Here is a 22,917-nt window from a genome sequence, read left to right on the forward strand (position 1 = left end):
CTATACACATTCCTGTCAGTTGCTTGTATAAAGAGTTACATACTCCTAAAGACACCAGATCCATCGTCCTGAAAATTAAAGTTTTAGATGCCCAACAGAAACATTCCAGTGATTTTTTTTTTTTAAACAATATTTTCAAGTAATTATAGCATCTATCTGAACAGTCCCCATGCAGGATTAAGCTAGCTAGCCATATCTGTCACAGATATTTATGTGTCACCAGTAGTACCCAGTCATTATAGCACCTAGTCATTATAGAGAAACAATTACTGGAAAGAATCTAAATCACTGTTAGAGCAATCTCAAAGTACAATGTTGTAATTACAATTTGAATTTCAAATACAGAATACAGGGAGCGATATGTCTCTTTGGGACAACTTTTGCCAGTCTTATTGCCTTCAATTTTTGTGGTTTTTATTAGAAAACAGTATTTTCCATTATTTTTTATAACACATTGACACACTACAAATGCATTTCTACAGGCATAATATACACTGCTATGAATATATTTACATTTACTCTAAATATTTAAAGACGAAAGCCCTGAACATAATCGCATATGAGTTATTCCTAAGCTGGTATATTTTTGCATTTTATCCATGCATTCCACTGGAGCTGAAAATGAATGGAGAAATAAATCACCAGCACTTTTTGACTACATCTTCAGGCTCTGTCAGTTTGCTTGAAATATATCAGGTGATCCTTACTGATAAGAAATAATACACCTGGTCTGACAAAAGACCTCTTAATCCTCCTGTCAGTGACTGAGGTACCATGGAAGTCCCAGGAGGAAGGGACCACTCTCCAAGGGCAGCGGCAACCACTTCTGGGGGAAGAGCGGGCAGTCCCTGCCAGCAGCATCCTCCATGGACCCACTCCCTCCTCCGAGTCTCCTGGTGGCAGCAGCATGTCCAGCTCTCCTTGCCTTCCCCACACGTTCTTCCCATTTCCTCCACAGCTAAGCTTAAATTTGTCTGCAGTTTTCCAAGAAGCCCCACATACAAACTTCATTCTTAACACACTGAAGGCTGCTCAGAACTGTGGATCATCACTTTGATGCATCAAAATGAATGTTAAGTACACCAATTGCTGTCATCTTCTGGAAATATTTTAACTTTGTGTGTTGTGTCATCAAAATGCCATTGACTGACGTGAGAGATTAACAACTGGCATTAATTGGAGCACAAATCATAGAATCATAGAATGGTTTGGGTTGGAAGGGACCTTAAAGGTCATCTAGTTCCACCCCCTGCCACGGGCAGGGACACCCTCCACTAGACCAGGTTGCCCAAAGCCCCATCCAACCTGGCCTTGAACACTTCCAGGGAGGGGGCATCCACAGCTTCTCTGGGCAACCTGTGCCAGGGCCTCACCACCCTCACAGTAAAGAATTTCTTTCTAACATCTAATCTAAACCGACCCTCCTTCAGCTTAAACCCATTACCCCTTGTCCTGTCACTACACTCCCTGATAAACAGTCCCTCTCCAGCTTTCAGAATAATAAGGGTTTAATGAAATACAGAGAAATACCTTCTCTATGCCTTACTCTCCAGACTGCAGTTTTTGATTTGCTGAGGGTAAAATTGATCCTTCTCTATCTGGATATGTAAGAAGTCCTGTGGAAGCGTTCCTTATGCTGGTGCAGCCTGATGGGGATGGATGGGCGATTCAACCTCCAGCAACCGAACAACTAGAGTAGATACTTCTAGTTTCTGAAGAGGAATAAAGAATTTGGGGGCTTCCCTGTTCTACCATCAACCCATCGGTTTTGGTGGGTTAAATTAAAGAGAGTTTTGTATCTAGGCTTTTAGCCAAGAAGATTTTTAACACTAGCTCTTAAATTAAAACTTGTTTGAAATAAAAAGTATTTGTGGCCAGAAACAGTTAATGCCCAGCTATCACAAAGAATGCTTCTGCAAAGAACAAAGTGGGGTTTTTTCAACATGCTATTGATAATCTGGTATTTCCTGATTGTTACACAGATGTATCAAATGCAAATGCTACTGTGATAATCAAATCATTCCTCTGGAATCTCACCTTTAAGCAGGAATATTTATCTAAGAAAAATGACTGATAATCCTCATGACAGGTTTATTATTCACATTTCACTTTTCTCACAGCAACATACCAGCCTTCCTGATTAACAAACAAGCAAGCAATTCAGTTTCTCCAGTCTAAAACACAGATGTTACCAAGATCTGTTGGGAGACTTCCAGGCATGCTTTGTTCTGTCAGTTTTCCCAAGTTTTTTCCGTAGTTTTAAAGGCTTTCCATTCTTCTCATGTTTGGTGGTTTGGTGTTGGTTTTGTTTGTTCATTTGGGTTTTTGGTGGGTTTTGTTTGTTTTTACACACTATCAATTGACTGTGCTCTGACTGGCTATATTTATGTTTCTTTCTCCCACCTCTTCAGAGGAATTAAAGAATTTTTTTTTTCTTTCCCCTCTACCCATGAATGAACAGATATTCTTTATTTCTAATATATCGGATTTCTCATTAATGGAGCTCAGCAGATGCTTCACGATGCTCTCCTCCCATCCTTGTACCTTACCATACCAATACAGTTAGTACTGAATAATACATGCTAGCAGTCTCCAGAATTCATTAGAATCAGCCTTAGTATCTTTTAATTATAATTACATAGTAACTGACAATACTGCTAATGTTTATTATTTCAACTATCCTTTTTGAATCAAGTTCCACAAGCAAGTGTGATGAAGGAAATATAATAATGTAGTTTTCATTAACATCCAGCACAGCACATGCATTCCTGCACACCGTTAGTAACCCAGTCAGAGCTGCAACAGGGAGTTAGTAACTGCAGAATGTATAGATGTTAAATCCTACATCTGTTTGATCTTTTACAAACGTTCTGTAGTCAAACCATACCTGCAGCATGTCTAAGATTTGATACAGACTGTTCATGCCTTGCATAGTCAAAGTGTGTGCATGTTAAGTCCAGAATATCCAACTTCTTGTGCAGCATGTGTGTGCTCAACTTCAGACTTACTTGATGTTCACTATACATTACATTTCAAGATTTCTTCCTGGCATTCCCCTATTATACATGCAATACACACTATTGCAGATATACACTATACCAGATCATAGTTTATTACAAAGTATTGCAGATCAGAAAACATACATGGATACGAAAGGCAAGAGCGGTCCGAGTTGGAGACTTACGGGTTATAGGAAGTAAATGCTGCACAGCTTAGATGCTAATGGGGTAACCCATTCAAGGCTCAGACACTCTTAAATCCACGCTTGTAGTAGGTAATGAATTATTAATGCAACCCAAAACTTTAATCAGGAAGTATTTTTGATCATTAACTAATCAATACTTGCAGCAGTTAGTCACTTATAGTCAGCGTCCTCCAGAACCATATTATTTCTGTTAGAAAGTACTTTATGGAGCAGCAGTGGAAAAAATACTACACCATCTAGTATTTATGGGTTTATCTCTAAAAATCTTGCTGTACAATAAGATTATCTCTTTTAGAAAAATCTGGCTACTGGAGACAGATTTTTAGGCTAACGTAGAATGAAGTTGCACTTTTCTGAAAATCTTGTCCTAATACTTCAGTTGTTAAAGATGCAAACGGGGAAGACACAAGAGGAATTTTGCAGCAAAAACTAAGCATATGAGCAATGAACATTTTGACAGCTACAGAACATTAAAAAAAAAAAAAAAGGGAAAAAAGCCCACACAACTTCTGAGGTTGTCTTGTCCCCTTCCTTTCATTAACAAGGGTGAAAAATATGCTACCTAATTGGAAAACTGTGTGATACACGACATTCTCCCTGCGTGTACTGGAATAAATGTGAGCAAGATAATCTGGGCTCATTGGATGGAGAATTGACAAGGCTGCGCATACAACTAATTAATACCAACTGACTTCAAATAAAGCATAGTATAAAAACTAAATTATTTTCGTTTTAGCTGTACTAACAGTGGTCACGTCACATGGATTTGGAAAGACAGTTGGGAAGCGCTCATTGGACAGAAATAGCACTTTTGAAATTAAAGCAGTAATAAACTTTGCTATTTGTCATTGTCTTATTCATAAGCACAAAAGATGGATCAATGTTTTAAGTCTGCTAAGTTACCAGTTGGGCACAATTACTTTTCAGATTTTATTATAAACCTATTAAATATGTAACATACCCTAGTACCACTGTACAATTCAAGAACAACCTAGCCCTAAGAAGAAATTCTTAGATAGTACATTAAACCACAAGAGGCTTTGAAGTATGTTTTTTTCACATGGAATAATATTTTTCAATTTCAAATTTTATTCCATTCTCAATGATCCAGAAGCACATTACTTCACCAAAGGCATCCACGTGTCTATCCAATTTTTGCACAGAAACTCTGGAAATACCAAAATTTCCAGTGATATAGTGAAGATATAATACATGCAAAGTCTTGTGAGAACTTAATGTAGCTTAAGAAACTATATCAAGGAAAAAACATATCCGAGAAAAATCTGCTTTTATATTTGCTTATTAAAATAAAAAAAACCCCCACAGTTATTTAGTATTTATGGCATTTGATGTTAATGTTCCAAAAAAATAAATTTGTACTTTCCCCTGAAAGTGATTAGTATTGTTCCTGACATTTGCTGGGAGAAGAATTAGTTTAAAAATATTAGAAATCTATTAAAGTTCTTATTTAAGTATCTAGTCTAAGATATTTGGGCTTTGATTAAAATGCATGTGGATCTCCCCCCAGTTCCCAGAAGCTGTACAAGGAGGACTGTACAGCTCAAGTTGATCAAGGAAGTTTCGGTCACTTAAATACAGAGTCATGAAATCTTCAAAGGAAGTGTCTCTTAATACTCAAGACAATGTGAGACTGTCCACATGGGTGCAACTGATCCTGGGATCTAGCTGTTATGACCTTAAGTCATGCATTTCTGGTTTATGGTTCGCATGTAAATAGTTGTTCTCCTGGACTGAACAGCCCCTATGGTTCTCACACTGCCTGTTATTTTTTCTTTCCATCAATATCCTATTGACATAGAACAATTTTCCTTAAAGATAATTTTGGTCAAAACACTTGCTTCCTTCACTTGAAGGACAATATTTCTTAATTCTTTTATTATTTAGTAGGCATTTCCCTTCAAGTATTTTTTTCCTGATATTCCAGTTCAATGTCTTACAACCTTCAGTATATTTTCATCCATTTACTACAGAATGTGCATCATTTCCATAGTACTACAATTATTTGGGGGCAGGGGAGGACATGGGTACTGACGATGACGATGGAACCAAATCAAACATAACCTTAAACAAAAACCTCTTAAAGACCTTCTGAAGTAGTCTGCATTTTTCTATTGTATGCAATAAACTTTACCACTAATTAAGGAATGTCAATAAAACACGAGAAAATAAAAACAAAATGGGAAATGGTACCTTAAAACTTAAAGACAGTCAATTTTAACGCTTCAAGCTTCAAATAAGTTGTTTGTGCTTCCTGACCTCTACAATCCTTGGTCTTTTATATACCACAATGCCTTATTTAAGCTGTTTGGTTTATCATTCCTGCATCCAAATCTCTGACTTCACTCCCAGCAGTCAGACACAAAACAGCAATCTCCGCACACACCGCCCCCCTCACCCCCCAAATCATTAGAGGTTTGACAGAGTTTAATTATTGCTTGCATAGCTTATCAAGTGTCAAAGGACACCGAGGAGCCCAGGCATTGAGCGGACAATGAGCTATCAGTCACATCACTAAACCCAGTCCCCCAAATATTTGTTGCAAAAGGTTGAGCAATAAGCATTGACAACTTCAGCCTGATACTAAATCTGCGTAACAGTCAAGTCGGTCATTGATTAACATCTTTCCAAGAGTAGCAAAGTGATCATTCAATCATCTTGGCTGTGCTAGAGGCCTGAGAAAACAGAGCTGTTTGCACTTGCTTTTACTACCATGAGTTTGGGAAGTGTATGTGGAATATGCGTTACCACTAAGAAGGTAACCCTTTCCAGAAGCCAATGCTTCAATCCTTTCCATGCTCTGCCAGAAGTTTGATTTAGCAAGTCTAGCCATAACCTACACCACTTCATAACAGGAACGGTTCAGTGCCAGCCCATTACCCTTGGGACAGCAAAATGCCAATTGCTCAGAGTTGAAGAGCCTTGAGCTAAATCAATATCATTTATTCAGATAATTTATTCATTACTCAGGAATATATGATTTTTATGAGTTGGCAATCAAAAGGAACCCAGAGATGCAATGCATATTCAACAGCTAGTCTTCCTTGTCTTCTGTACCACACGAAAGCCATCCTACTCAGACTACTTGAGGGCACGTCTCGGTGCTTGTGAGTACATGAGAGCATGAATGTATAGACTCAACTTGCTTAGAAAGTTAAATCAAAAACATCTTCCATGAAGTCTCTAAGAGACTTTTGTTGTGTTTAATTGTGGCCTACGGAATAGACCGCTAGAGAACGACATGTCACTCTTGTCTTTCCCAAACACCACCATCTTACAACTTTTCCCTTATGTTTTTTCCCCCCCTTCGTGACTAGCGACAGAGTGGATGCTGGTAAGCATGCATCTATCTATATGCACATTACATTGGCAATAATTATGGACCATAAGTCCTTAACTATATTCAAGCTCTCCAAGACCCGGTATAATGTCAGTCATATCCCTTAACCTTATTAGCCATGGTTTTACAAAGTGCCAAGTCCAGACATACAGGTTATTATCCAAATACACCGAACACTTTGCAGCCCTCATTATCCTCAGGACATCATGATTGCACATACCTGCCTAGGTGATATATTTTTTTTCCTTCTAACATACCTATATTTAATCACTTTCAGCTAAAAATCTGCATAAGGAGATCACCTCCAGAACTACAGGCATTAGCTACCCAATCCTTTGTTGCAAGAAAAAAAAAAAAAAATATCAAAAGTCAATACGTGTCTTCTATAGAGATTTTAGTAACATTTTTAAACATCCCTGCAGATTTAACCAGTTTCATTGCATTTCTAGACAGAACTGTTTTGTCATAGTAGGCTTATTCCCCAAACTGTCGCTGTGTCCAAGTTCAAGTTTCATCTGGTTCTGTAACACTAGTTGTAAATACAGCTGTCGTCATGTTTTACATCATGCCATAACAGGCAGCTAAAACACCAAAAAAAGCTACATCTCAAAAACACAACAGAAAAAAACAAAGCACCATCAATACAGCTCCTTGCAAGTGGATTTTTTCCCCATGAGATCTTTGTACAAACTTTGTCTTTACAGTAAACCACTCGAGGACACTGATGCAAGCCCAATGGCTGGGTAGGACAGTGGTTCTTTTCCCTGAGGGAAAACCAGTCTGGTTAGAAAGGAATTTTCTTCAAATGACAGGGAACTGTTGTGCCCTGTGAAGTGTGAACAGCCATCAGCAGAAAGAAGTAAGCATTTACAGGCTCTTCTCTCAATCAGCTAGTATCCAATCTTGGGCCTGATGAAAGAAGCTAGAAGCTGACATGCAAGGATTGCCTCTAGAAAATTAACATGTTTTCTAAATCTGTAATTTAGTGTTTATTTGCATGCTTGCATCTTCCCAGAATCCTATTGCTAGCCCTCTTTCTGAGCACCCCTTTGCCCCTGAAAAATAGCTAAGCAACCAGGTGTACCTGTGAGGACTGAAATATTAATTCTTTTGTACAGATGGCTGTGAGGCAAAACCTCACCGCAAGAAGCATTACTGCTGTCCCGCCACCTCCTAGAGCATCCAAAGCTAACAACAAGCATCCAACACCATCCTGACATTCAGAGTTTCACAACAGATGCAGGTTAGCATCTGGAAATATTAACAGCAGTTTAGTTTCCAAGCAAAGAGCCACGCAGTATGTGATAGCACAGCCTGTACATTTAAGAGCTCTCTCTGAAGACTCTACCTCTCCCTAACAACAACAGCACATGCTCCACTCATTCAGAAATGGGGGAATTGCAGCTTCCTGACATTTTATACTCAAACAGCTCTCTAAAGAGAAAGCTCATATAGTTTCCTACTGAATCAGATTCATTTAAGTGGGTGGTGAACTGAACCGGCATATGCTAGGCTTAAAACTGCTTCAGGAGGGAAAACATTGTGTAAGATATCAGATCTTTTGATTTTTCCCATACACACACAAATTATTGTTGAACTACTACACCATTAAACCTCTTCCACAGTAATACATAACTTAAACACACTTCATTTGAATTCACTACAAAATTCCAGATAATTCATATTTCACCCAAGAAAGAGAGCTGTGTTACAACACTTGCTGAATTGCCACCAACTAACTGTTGCCAAGTAAGCATGCTGAATTCCAAGCAGAGATTTAAAGCCTTTGGTGGAGGCAAGACACATTTTAGTCTTGTTTAGTGCCTAGGAAAACCACAGTATATTAGGTGACTCTATTGCTCTGCTCTTAAAAATACAGGCACTGACCTCACAGATGGGGCTGCTGATCCAGATGAGCAGAGCTAGGATGATGACAGCAACAAGACCAATCAACAGTCCAGTGATCCTCAGCAAAGGCAGGGTTATAAGTCAGGCCCAAAGACCAGTCCAGGAAATCCAAACAGTAAGTCAGAAACAGGACTGGGAACAGATATACTTAAACCAGCTCAATCCAAGTCTGAACTTCAGGCTGGAGCTTAAATGAGCTCCTGGGCTGATGGGCTGCAGGTGGAGGGCCAGGTGAAGCTGGTCAGGGCAATTACAGCCTAGTGCTGCCCTGAGAGCTGACCACCAATTACCCCTGACTTTGTGTAACTCCCTTTTGAACCCCTCTTAAGCACCTGGTTAAGGCCAGCATCAGAGGCTCGTATAAGGCTAGACAGACTTGGTCTTGCCATGTGTGGCTCTTCTCAAGTTAAGTGATTTTCTCTTTATACCTCTGTGTATTGTTTGCACGTGCTCTGTTTCAATTCAGGTAGAGAAGGAAATGCACAAGGGCATACTGGGCTCATACTCCACTTGCACCTACGCATAGCTGCTTCTTAAATTGCTGCTAACATAATGTCAGGATCCAACTGCATGCAGGGCAATCACCTGCAACAGTAATGCACAGGTGGGACTTTTGCCCCACATTTATGACTACAGCTCTCCTGTTAATACCATTGAAAGCAAAATTTGACCAAAAATACTACAGCAAATGTCTTTCAATTCAGAATCCAGAGTGAGATCTGAATTTCATAGCCACTCTCTAGAAAGTAATTTGCATATCTGGGCAAACTGATGTCCCAAAGCAGCTTAGAAGTTCACTTTTAGAAGCTCAATTACAACTGTACTTTACCATCTACTAAAAGGAAGTGTAGTAAGATATTCAGCTGTAGAAACCAAAGCGATAAAATGCAATTATATTGCATGTAATAAAACAAATAACGTTGATATTTTGACTGACACAAAGGATCATGTTTCTGCCACGTCTGGGACTTATTATTAAACAAAGGTTTTCACATACACATTACATTCCCCTACAGAAAAACAAAAATGACCATACAAATAATTAAGCCATTATATTCCTTCTACTCCACTGCACATGAATCCAAACAGGAAAACGATTAATTTGTTCCTTTTCCTTAAAAAATAATAGAGAAAGCAGCTTTATACCTCATCAAAAGACAATGAGGTTTTTACAAAGGTTCTTTTTCAATGTTCATTTTAAAAGGCTCGTTTTAAGCAGACGATATTTCAGAAGGGAGAAGATGTATCATTTCCTTTTGTTGTTATACATGAATATACCCTCCAGCCTGTCAAACATCTAAAGTGTAAGCTGAGATTCCTAAAACCCTGCCAGGCTTACTTATTTTTAAAATTCTTATAGATCTTTTTTCTGAAGATATGAAGATTGTGAAAACAGACATCAGAGAAAGGGGATCAGCCAATTTTCCAAATTAAATAGTCACAAACCATGTGAATGAAGGGATGAAATAGTATCAAACTTCACTATGGCAGTGTTGACATTCGCATGTTTGTTAAACATGGCAAAATTGGAGACACCTTCCAGGCCACACACTTTGGCCTATCGCATTTGAGGAATGGAAAACACTTCTAACAAAAATAGTCAAATAATAATAGTGGCGTTATTGGTATTTTAAATTTGAGATGCATGTTTTTCAGCATATATTTAGTTCCAGAATTACTTAAATATTCAGCTTTAACAACACGTCTGCATCTGCTGCAGTGAACTGCAGATCATGTTCTCTACTTACTAGGGAAGTCCAACACAAATGGAATGGAAGTGCTCTGTTCATCTAAGGAAGGGTTTCCTTTGGGTACCCGCATGACAGTGTGAGAGAGATAAATAAATCATCTAAAATAAATCATCGATTAAACCAGAGATGATTCTTGCCAAGCACTGACACAGGTTAAGTACAAAACTGACTTTAATTCCCTTAAAATTATATAAAGGATGCAATTCAGTTATTTTAGCGAACTATTTTTATCTCCCATGAAGAAAATATTACATTATCAAACACGTTATGCATTTGTATGATGCCTTGATGCGTTTTAGAATGGACTCTATTCACCAGTAACATCTATCTTCTGAGGGTTTTTATATGCTATTGCACACGGTGCAAGTACCACAAACATTGCTAAACATTTCTAAAAGCTGCATATGTGCTGTAGATCAAGCTACGGCCGTGACTACTTAGATTGTTTTATTAAGAACACCACATACATGAATTAAAATTTTAAAAAAACCTGAAAAAAGACCTGCCAAATCAAATGTCGCTGTATGTATGTGTTTGTGTGTGCACCCTTTGCATATTTGTGCATAGAAAACGTTATGTCTGGGAACATTGTCCGTGTCGGTTTTGGCCATAGCATGGCACACTGGGAACCAGTATGATTTGCTGTATGCTTCAAAAGCAACTTTCACTTATATATGATTCACAATATATGATGTCTCTGCATTTTCCAAAGAAAAGTGTTACAGCAAAGATTCCTATAATTAATCAGTGTTACCAAGACAGCCTCAGAGGCAATAATACAACCCTCAAATCCTGCCTTGCTGTACGTTGTCCTAAACCCAGTGAACTAAAGCACTTCACTTGTGTTGGTTCTGAAGCAACTATAAAGTTTGGGATGGTATTTCTCTCATCTGTTCATCAGCTAAGACAAACTAGCTGATATGATGAGTGCTCCTACTCTTTTTCTGTAGAAACAGAAAACAATACATTTGATTCATTGCTGAAATTTTTGAAGCAGTACATGGGTAAATCGTGACTTCAGAAGTGTGAATAACAGTTTTAGGAAGCCACTCCAACAGCATTTCGGGCTATGTGATATGTTCTCACTAAAGCTGTGCAAGGAAGGCTTTTTGGTTGCTTCAACTATTGAATTAAAAATGGAACTGCTTTAGAGAAGACAGAGTTGAACTGCTGCAGCTTTCTTTGATGAAATAATAAAATTTTTTTTCCAGTTCAATCAGAGGGATCTATAGCAAAGCTCTTAGCTTTCAGGCTCACGGAAGAAAAGCAGTGAAGGGCAGCAGGTGGATTTTAACCTTGCCTTGAGCTCCACCTCCCTTCTAGACTGTACAGGATATCCCTTGCAAGTGGATATCCTGCTTTGTACACGTCGTGTAAAAACTCGCAGAGGACAAGGGAGTGAGACCAACTCTCCAGTACGGTATCTACTACAATGCAGATGGCTTCTTTGATGACTTGTTCCATAACTTTCAGAGGGACTGAGGTGAGGCTGAGTGGCTGGTGGTTGTCCAGATCCCCCTTCCTTCCCTTTCTGAAGACAGATGTAATGTTTGGGTTTTTTAGTCGCTGGGGAACACCTGCAATTGCTGTGACCTTTCCAACGCTTTGCAATGTCATCTCTGTCCTGCGTCACCTTCAGATGCGTTCCATCTTGTCTCCTGGGCTTATATCGGCGCAGCTCACTGAAAGAGTAACAATAGTAAATGATGTTGCCAATTCTGCATATTTTATAATGGGAACCACATACAGTGATTCTCTCTGTCTGAAAACAGTTTGTCATCTCAACCACAACAAGCTTCTGGAACTTTCCCAAGCAGCACAGAAATGGAATGTAATATTTTTTTTATTATTATTATTATTATTTAAATTGCAGCACTTTAAAGGTCTCGTGATTTTGAAGACATTTTTAACGATGAAACGAAAAAAATTAAATAAACATGCACTTTGATATCTCTATCCAGTGTTACATTACAGATGACAAAATCAGGGAATGGGAATGCTTTCTCAGAGCCTGATGTAACATGTTGGGCATTACGGATTTCCAGATTTACCATATCCCACACAGATATTAACAGCCACTGTGGTCATTTCTGATTATGAAATCTCATTTCTGAGGTTCTGAATCATCAAGTAAATATGAGTCAGAAAAATATTGCTGCTTTAATAGACACAATCAACAAGAGAATGGAGGCAGAAGAGGAAACCTCTTATTGTTACAAGTAGCAACATCTTTCTTCATAACTACCAAGATTTATTTGGAAAAAAAAAAAAAGTTGTTTTCTTTTCTGAGTGAAATTATCAGCGGTTTATGTGTAGCTATGGCAACTTTGACAAAGCATGAAAAGGAAAAATGGATAAAGCAGAAAAATAAATTTGCAGGGAGATTTGGAACAAATAAAATTGAAATTTTCCAAAATCGAGTGCATTTCCATTTAAAAATGTTCCTCTTGAAAGGAAATTAAAATTCTCCCAACAGCCTGTTTTTTTAGCGTACACTCAGTTTTTATAACTGGAAACCTGTCAAGGAAAAATGAGTCCATTTTCTACAGCAAGAGAGGAAGAAGAGCTTCAACAAGAGATTTTTAACTGCTTACAAAAACAGGCTTTTGCTTCAGATTTAATCCTGTAATCACACACAGTATGCAGACAGAAAATGTTACAGTATTTACTTGTAGTTGAATTGACTGAGAAAAGTGTTACTGTTAGGCACTTGCCTTATCTTAAGAAGCATTAAATCTGCTGGATGTGATGAAATCTGTTCCAAAGTGTTTATCAAACACTGTGAAAATCAGCAAGATTAGTAACACGGCAATGTCATCATCTGTCTAGTCAAGGGTAAAAGGTTCTTGGAAATGGGAGAAGTAGAGCATATTTACTTCAATGAGTAACCTCAGAAAACTTTGACATATTATGCTGGAAAATCCTGGAATATAGATGCCGTTCCTATACAGTAATTCTTTTGAATACACAATCAAAAACTTTGCATGGCTTTCAGTGCGCTTTGGCCAAAGTCCCAGACGGTGCAGTCATTCCCAGGGCTTATGCTTTGAAACTACTGCCCTAAACACGAGCTCAGTCTCACACCACCGTGAATACCAGCTAAGGGAGGAGAAAACACCTGCTTACCTGAATCCTCTGCCATCACGGAGAGCAGGGATGGAGTGCGCTCCTCCAGCACGGGTAGCTGATGGGCGTGGGAAGAGGTGAAAGTCACCTTGTCACCAGCAGAGACACGCGAATAGCACTTAGTCACTATGGAAGACTCGGATGGGTTCTTCATGAGCATCAATATATGTTGTAGCTGAGTCAGAGATACTTGATGGTGCAGCCTCCCCACTACCACCACTTGGTGTTCTCAGGCAAAACCTCTTGTCTTCTGACATCGCTCGGCATGCTGCACAGAGACTGCTGTTTTCTGCAGCTTATTATCCCCCATTTCCATGCTATAGCAGCATGCGGCTTCTAGGTATAGCTAAGTTGTTTGGGAGTTTGTGCTAGAAACCTACCCTGTGTTTATAACTCTGAAGCGATTTAGTTAAAACATTAAAAAAAAAATCAGCTTTTTTTTCTACTTGTTTGGCATTATTCATGGACATATTCATGATAAAAATCAGAGATCTAGCAAAAGAAGAAAATTATGAAAGCATATGAGAAAAGTATATGTGCTTAAAAAAAAAATACCAGGAGTAAAACCAGTTAAATGTAAGAAGTAACCAGGCTTGTCAGAGGAAAAAGCGAGATAACAGCAGACCTTTGACAGGAAGACCAAATGTAATACTTGTTTTAAAATAAGGAAGAATTGAGCAGGAACAGTGTGTAAAATACAGAGATCTCATTTGTATTTAGTTAAAAAAAAAAAAAGGCATTTTAAAACACTGCTTTTTGACAAAGGAAATATTCATGTCCAATGTTACCTACTATGTCCCAAACTGGGGGCCTTTTACAAGCGTGTGGCATCTGTCTTACAAAGGCAGCAAGTGTATGTCCTCGGAAATCTGTGATGTTAGACATTAACCTTAAAAACCTATACTTTTTAGTGGGTATTTCATATTTCCATTCCTTCCAAACATTGCGTGCTTGTGGAAAATGAGTCGGAAGAATTAAACAAAATTTTCCTTCTAAACAGCAGCTTGAGAGGTAATTATGTCATTAAACAGAGACCTCCGGGGCTGCACAATGCTGGCTGCACTTTGAAAAGACACCGCTGCTCCTCATCCTGCCCGCTCCACTGAGAGGGGGAACTGTACCCCTCTGCCCGTTAACGCTCCTTACAGATTGCTCCCAAGAGCAACGCGCTGCATCGTGCTGCACGGGATTGATGGCGAGCAGGCAGCGCAGCCCCCTGCGAAGTGAGAGCTGAGCACTTTCATCATGGCTCATTGCCACGCCGTCCAATAACAGATAGTCCAGCTCTGCGAGTCCCAGTATGGCACAGCATATTAGCATTTGTTAGATCTGCAATTGATTGGGCTTCGGAGAAATACAGTTGTGAAGCAGATTGGTAAACTGGTTTTAATCTAATCACACAGCCTGACTGTAATCTAATTTAATGGCACCCATGAATAACCTTGCTGGATCATAACCTATGATATGGAATGCAAATGGAGTTGGTAACAAATACGAAGGCCAGATCGGGAGATTTATTAATATCTTTCAAGACACAGAGATATTGGCTGTATTCACAATGGGTAGTTTGGCGCGTACAATCTTCATATAAGATGTAGGAAACACATGCTGGTTTGAATCTGTGGGGATTTAATGCTATATAAAATCATTCCCCAACTGAACATGTATCATAGCAGCAGTGATGCAATGACTACACTTCTGGCTAAAAGTGATACCTGCACTGCTGCCTCATTTAGGTATAACATTACTGGATTTTTTTTTTTTCCCTGAAAAGGTTCTAAGAAAAACTAAAAAAGTAATCAAGATAAAAATAAGTATATTGAAAAATCAAATTAAATAATAATCATCAGTTATTTTTTTCTAAAGTAAAATAATTCTGTTGTTAAATGTAGAACAAAAGTATAAGTAAAATCCACAGCATATGAACAAAATTCCTTACAGCTGCATTGCCTTCCAGCTATGCAGATCCCTCCACTTCTGTGGCACACTTAATTTTTTTTTTTTTTTAAAGAGTGCTGTGTCCATATTCAATATTCATGTAATTAGGCCTTTTGACTGACTTCTCCCATCCTGGAATTGAATGAGCAATTTTATATCATAAATTCCAGCTGATTCAGTGGGTGGTGAAAAGACAGCGATTTTTTTATTCATCTAGAAAGCTCAGGAGATGGCTTTCCTAAAGACATTTGGATTGTCCCACATTGTATTTCAAGTTTGAGGTGCCCACTGCACTGCATCTTGGCAGATACAAGGTTCCCCAAAAGCTCTTTTATTTGTCTTTGTTCCTTTACTTCGATACACAAGTATCAACAAATGTCAGCAAACCAAGGATGTTTGTGATGCTATTGCAGTCATGCAGAATAAGGGCTCCTAATAAAAAATACAGCGCGTATTGAGACATACAGTCTGCTCTTTTCAAGCTATTGCTGCTTGGCACCCATGAAGTCCTAGTGAACTACTCCAACCAACCCATGAGCAGGGATGCGCCATCCAAACAGATGGCTGCAACTACAGGCAGCCAAGAGACCACGGGTTTTTTTCATGATGTGTGGGTGTTGACAGCATTTCCAGACATAAATCCAAATGGCTGTCAGTTCTGAGCTTCTTGTCTAAAGAGGATATGTCAGCGCTAATCTACCTCTGAGAGAGATTACCCTTCACAATAGAAAATCTTCCCCTTATTTATAATTGGTTTACTCTTAACACTTGCAGATTTTTCCTTTCCTTGGCTGTTATGTAGTGGGCTTTGGATGCCTTTAGCTACAGTTCACCTCTGAGGCAGATGGATCTCAAGAATGAAAGACTAATTTGCACATGACTTGGGGGTTTGATGTTTAGTCCAATACATAGGGCTAATTACAAGCTAGCATAGAGGCATGGGTATTGAAAAAGTTTTTTGGCTTTATACATGTTTACACACAAAATAAAATGCGGGCACATTCTTGTTCTGTGTTTACAAACGACGAATGATTTCACATTTGGTGTGCCACTGTTACATACTGTCAATGTTGTGTAAGGTGCTTATGATCAGGAAGATTCCTCATTCCCAACCAGGTCACAGTAGAATTGCTACACTGTTTTTTAAAGGACCAAGTTGATGTATGTAATAAGAGCACATGTCCTGTCAGGATTTAGTGACACACTGTCAAAATCAGCTAGGTAAGGCTTAAGGCATACCCAGTCTACACAGAGTATGTGGAAGCTTTCCAACAACCATTAATTAAATAGAATGGTGAACCAAGTTTTAAAAAGCTGATTTCACCTAAATCCGCATACCGATAGCTGCTCTGGCATTGCCCAATACAAATAAAAGTATTAAGAAAATTAAGGAATGCATAGAGGAAACAGTAGAAGATTATGCCTAGTCTGCCTCAATACACAAATACAGTTAGATGGTGTTTGCAATAAATCAGTGACAGAACATTTCCATCAGCTTCAATTTGCACTTACCTTCTCTATTAGCTCCCATCAGCCCTAAAATAGCCTTTGTTTATGCATTACGTCCTGCGGTACAGTAAATTGCCACAGCCTTCTGCAGCCCAGACCTCAGATGAACTCTTGACGAGGCATGGTAATTCCAGAGAAACAATATCAGTTCAGCATTAATTAGAGAAATGTGCATCAAAACTCTCAGTACAGTTAGTTGCATCAGGTGAAATGAGCTTTCTTTGGATAGCAAGCCAATGGCAGCCCAGCACAAAGCATGTTATAAAGCTATCTTAAGATCGATTAAATAAAGACGAAGATAAAAATCTATACATTGCATTCTAATTTTCTTTTCAACAAAGGACAGATTGATTTGAGAAGGCCTAAAATCCTTTTGTCCCTGTTACCCATGTGGCTTCCTTCATCCACGTGCCATAGCAATACTTGACATTCAATTAGGAGACGAGAAGAGGCAGAGCCTTCTAAAAATTCATGTTGCTTTTTCCCCCTCCGCTCCATTCCCTGTTAGTGAAGCCTTTCATACCTCTTGGGGGTGACTAAAGGCTGATATACTTTAGCTTGACGCACCATTGAAGCATGGAGACGGTGCTTTGGTGTCTTCCTTCATTCCCAGGTGAGCCCATGGACACACAAATAATTCCTCTACCTTCCTCTACTCAAGACTGGGGTTATCCTTCTGTTTATTTGCCATGTTATCACAGTACTTAAAAAGCTTTATGAGTGTGTTTATAGAGAAGACAAGCATTAATAAGAGGCTTCCTGGGCTCTCCCTTGGAAAACAAGTCACTCAAGAACCCAGCAGATGTTTCTGCCTGTCAAAGGGACAAGAACTTCATGGACTCATTTCCTCATCTCCAGGAACCCACCCAAGAGCCAGGCTTCTGGCAGACAAAGCCCTAACCTGCCCAGAGGCACGACGATTTGAAGTGCCATATCACTCTCATAAGCTTGCTGTGGACAATTATATTTTCTCCTGTGGATCCTGTGGAAGCCATGTGTATGGGCTGCAAATTCAACATGAAAAAAAGGAGTATCTTACACAGATTATCAGCAGCTGCGCATGAGGTACTCATTTGAAATCCTCCCATAATTGTAAAGGGCCCCTTGAGAAGAACAAATAAGCCTTGCCATGTTTCCTAATCTTGCTACACTAGTTATACAGAGAAATGTTCGCTCCTAATGATGACACAAAAGCTGCTGTAAGCTTTTCTTCTGCAACGCCGCTGCTTATATCAGCTATTATTCAGTTATTCCATCCTAACAGCGGAGAATCATTTTTGTGCTTTTCATTCTTCCTCCCAGAGGGCAACAGATGTAATAACTTATTCCCTGTCTGGCACATTAAGGCTTGAAAAATTAATGCAGTGCTGCTGAGATTTCCACTTTCTGCTTTACTTAGAGTGCCAAAGCTTTGAATTTCAGTGAAAAAATATTAAGTAATAAAAAGCTTATTTTAAGTTTGTTAATGTACTTGTCTGTTTTAATGCCTTTCCATGGTTTCCACAAAATAAGAATTCCAGTGACTAATCATCCCGAATTTCTTTTACTTCTAAGTTCTTACTCTATTGTCTAATTGAGACCTCTCCCGTTTCACAATTATGATATACAAACTAAAATTTAAACACCATTATCAACTATATTATGTTAAAAAAATCAATTAAGAATTTCAAATGAATGCAGCTATGATTACTTGCAATGTTTTATCAGGCCGCTCACAAACATTCCCTGGTCACATCACCTCACAGCTCAATCAGTCCCATATTGCTCTGTACACATAGCTTATGCTTTATACCCAGATCTCTCCATTCCTTCAAAAATATTGCCCAGTTACATGAGTTTTGTAAAAGAGAATAGTAGTTCAAACCAAATTTCACCTGTGTTTTATTGCTTTTGCTCAAACTGTCCCTTTGGAAGCAGCATGAAAAGCAAGCATTGCATTACTATGTGAAGCTTGCCTGGGGTTTTGATAACTGTGACACAAGGCTTGCAGCAGAAAAATCAGAGCCCATTAAGGTGAAGGTTTCATCACAGAGGGTCCAGAGGATGTCACAGAGATAAATGCACCGTGTAATCCTTTGGAGAAGTACAGGGGAAGGGTTTATGTACGTCAATGTGTTTTCCTCTAAATTAACACTATCTAATCATTCTTGTCATACACCTTCAACAAGCACATCTACAAGGTGGCTACCTTTGCAAATAATAAACAGACCTATACCAGGTGATTATAGTGAAACAAAAAAGGCAAAGAGTAGTAGAGTGTGAGCTGAAAGCTGAGAATGAAATCAGAGTTGGGAACTACTTCTCCTCCAAAAATAATGCAGAATTTTTTTCTGCCCTCTCCCAGATCTTCACAGTAGAAGAGAAAGAAACCCTTGATTTAGACTTTATCTGTGCAGAAGTCAGTTCTTAGTGTCAAAATTCATACCCAAAAGGACAGGGTGGGCAGCCTCAAATTAAATATACAGGTTCAAAATTAGTAGCAGTTACAGGAAGAGAAATTGCCAGGCAATTTTCCCTAGCACTGTAGAGCATCTGCTAATGCTACTGCTTTGTGTACTCCAAGTCTGCAAGCATGTGAACCAGCATTAACTACACATCATATCAGGCGGTCCTTTCACTCCTACATACAGCCACTTAGCTCGCTTTTCCTCCTTGGATAGAAATCCTCAAGTAATTTCTCCTTTCTCCTCCAGGCTGCTGGCTGGGCCCCAGAGAGTGCTGAGCGTTAAAGAGCGCAGACTTCGTATTTCCAGTCTCTGGCAACACTTGTTCTTTTATTCCACAGAGAGGGATCTCTGTTTCCTTAAAAGCTGGCTTTGCTGATTCAGGCTTCCTCCTCTCAGCAGATTTCAGTGCAGAGTTTGATCTACCAGCATCAAAGACATCCTTCTGTTCAGAGCATGCCTCAGCGATCAGACAGTAAGCAGCAGAAAAGTTTCAAATGAGGCTAGTGGTTCCCCAGGAGACCAAAGGCAATTAATAACATGTTTTTCTGCAAGGAGCAAAGCTAATGAAGCCTGATTTCCTACACATCTGACACATACATCTTCTACCCTGTCTCTAAACTCTTAACCCACTTAGCACTGTAAACCAAGCTCCTCTGCCTCACGCCTCCCGGTCTCACCTGCCAATCCCTCCTTACCCAATTCGTCTTGTATCATACTGTGACAAAGAATCTTCTTGTTTAAACAGTCATCTTTGACAAACATCCACTTTCCTCTTGTTCCTACCAGGACCTCCACAGGGTCCTCGGCTTCCTCTGGGCACATTTATTTGGTCTATCACTTGCAAGATGACACATGCTGTGGCTAGCCCAGAGCCTTGTGGGTACTCAGGGGCCAGCAAACTGCTGTCAGGCAGAATGAGTAATATTTTCACCTTCAGCAAAAGGCATATTAAAGCACATGCCAAACTAGCAGTTTTAATGAAAACCATAGGCACTTCACAGCTACAAGACCTCAATTCAGCCAGAGTTGCCAAGTTTGGCTGAAACAGGCCAATAAATACAGAAGTTATCAGGAAGCATTGGACAAGTGAGACAGAAGGAGCAAGAAGAAACAGTGTGAGTGCAAAAATTTTTCTTTGAAAACCAGGCAACCAAAAGAACAAAGAAGTCTTTCAACAGCTGAACTGTGACCCTGACTCAGTCACATATATTGATCAGGATCTGAGATGAACTACTGCAGTGGTGACACGGACCATCTTTATTTTTTCAAATAAAGATGTGTAAACTGTAATTTTATTAATACCTGGATCACGATGGTTGACTGCCATTTTAAAAAATGAACAACGTTAAGCTACAAGATGAACAGAAGTTGATCAGACTGACACTAAAAAGACTCAAACTTAAGTCATTTAGTTCCCCTCAAGTGTGTGATTAAACTGGATTATTCTCTTTCAAATTACGTGGGAGCACACTTACAGGAAATCTCTGAGCATAGCTATCCAGCTGCTCAAGGGACTCATCCTGTGGACGCTTTAGACGTAACTTTTGAACACAGCATTTAATCTATTAGCAGGAATGTGAATGGGTAATTGCTTTCATCTAGAGTTGCTCACCAAAATTTTTAAGCCAACATCTGACCCAACCTACAAGCCAACAGGTCTGCCATTAGCTGGGATTTAGAGCAAGGCATACAGATTGAAGTGGCCAATCTATGGAACTACTTAATGACATCTCTTACCTAATATCTAGGTTAACTGGACTGTACCTTGTCTTCAGTCGTGTGCTACCATCAACAGTTTCAAGTGGGAACTGAGCAGACTTTGCAAAATACTCTTGCAAGAAAAGTTTTCATTTAGCAGGTGGCAACTCAGAAAAATAGAATAGTCTTTATAAGATGCTGCCTACCTTCCAGTTACCAGCTTTCTTATAGGTCACAGCATATTGTGATTGCTGCTGCTTGTAATAATGTCTGCATGACTTGCTTGCAGATTTCTCTTTCTTCTTACGAAATCCAACTCTACAGCTAAAAAAAAAAATATAAAAAAAATCAAAGGACCGTAACATTACTAAGACCCTAGTAGTGGGCAATTTAGACCACAGATCCAAAGAAGTCTGACAGTTTTGTTTTGTTTTTTTCCAGATACAAACTGTCATATAGATATAAATCAGCTATACGAATTGCAGATGTTGAGACTGAGGCATATAATTTCTGCAAATGGCCTGGAATAAGTGTCCTTATTTCCCATAATCCTCCCAGATATACTGCATTTATTAAACAGTACTGTGGTTGTCTTGTTAACTTCTGCTTTCTGTGATCAATTAAAATTGAGTAAATAGATGTTGCCATTCTGATCAGATCATTTACACCTTTGTATTTAGTGCTCCAAGTACAGGAATTATGGAATTGCATCTTTTTCTGAGGGGAGAAAACTTCTGGCACAACTCATTCATCATGTAAGACCTTTTGTTCACACCATTTAAGAGATCTGCTTGGAACCTAATTATTTAACTTATTTTCTTCTGTTAACTTGCTATTAAAAAGTACGATGATCATGCCTTAGATTTAAACTAGCTGATCACAGGAGCTGGAAATCGATATGTTTCTTGAAGATGAATGGAAATACCATCAAAGGGAGAACTGTTTGTTTGTTTTGTTTCAAACTGTAAACTAGTTCTAAACTGAGGGGCAGAATAAAAATGCATCAAATGGCTTCACTGAGAAGGAATTTAACAGCAACTTGGACAAAGAATCAAAATAAAAACAAGGTGATAGGAGAAAAAGAGAAAGACCACAAATTAATCATTATTTAGTTTATCTCAGTCACGTCCTAGGCTGACCTCTATCTAGTGCAAAGTTGTCCTACATTATAGTCATTAACTACTAGCTCTTGTATTTGTAGAAAATGTTTATGAGAAGAAAGAGATTATTTAATTTTCAACACAGAGAGTTCCTGCAAACGAGTTTGTCAAACATCTGCAAAGCCAAGGAGAAATATTTCACAGCAGAAGTGATGGAAAAGCTCTGACTGAGGATTTACAAACCATGTGTGAAACTATTTCAGACAATTCTTAATCACTAGCTTAAAAATCAGCAGGCTCTCTGAATGTCACTGGTATCAAGGTGAATGTCACACATACTGCAAAGGATTTTTTTTTTAATTGGCAATGCTTGAAATGGATATGAGAGATTTTGTAGGTTATCACAAAAGTGTAGAAAATATAGAGGTGATAGAGCACCATGCTGCACTCATTGCAGATGTACCCTTTCACAAAACATTTACTGAAACTTTGGAAAATTTGCAGAACATTTTGCTTTAACAGGAGGGAATGGAAAACAATAAAAATACTTTCAGAGTCAACCCCCTCAAATTTGAAGAAAAACAAGTCTCCAAAAACGGAGAGGGAAGAGGAGAAGACACAAACATGAAAAGGAAAAAAGAGACTAAAGCAATTTACAGCGTTCTAAAACCATACAGTAGCGCTGTTTGTGACAGACTCCAAACAACCTCTTCATTTCATAGAATCATAGAATGGTTTAGGTTGGAAGGGACCTTTAAAGGTCACCTAGTCCAACCCCCCCTGCAATGACCAGGGACATCTTCAACATGATTGGGTTGCTCAGAGCCCTGTCCAGCCTGACCCTTGAATGTTTCCAGGGACAGGGCATCTACCACCT

The sequence above is a fragment of the Grus americana genome, chromosome 6 (genome assembly GCF_028858705.1).
Source record: "Grus americana isolate bGruAme1 chromosome 6, bGruAme1.mat, whole genome shotgun sequence".
Classification (NCBI taxonomy): domain Eukaryota; kingdom Metazoa; phylum Chordata; class Aves; order Gruiformes; family Gruidae; genus Grus; species Grus americana.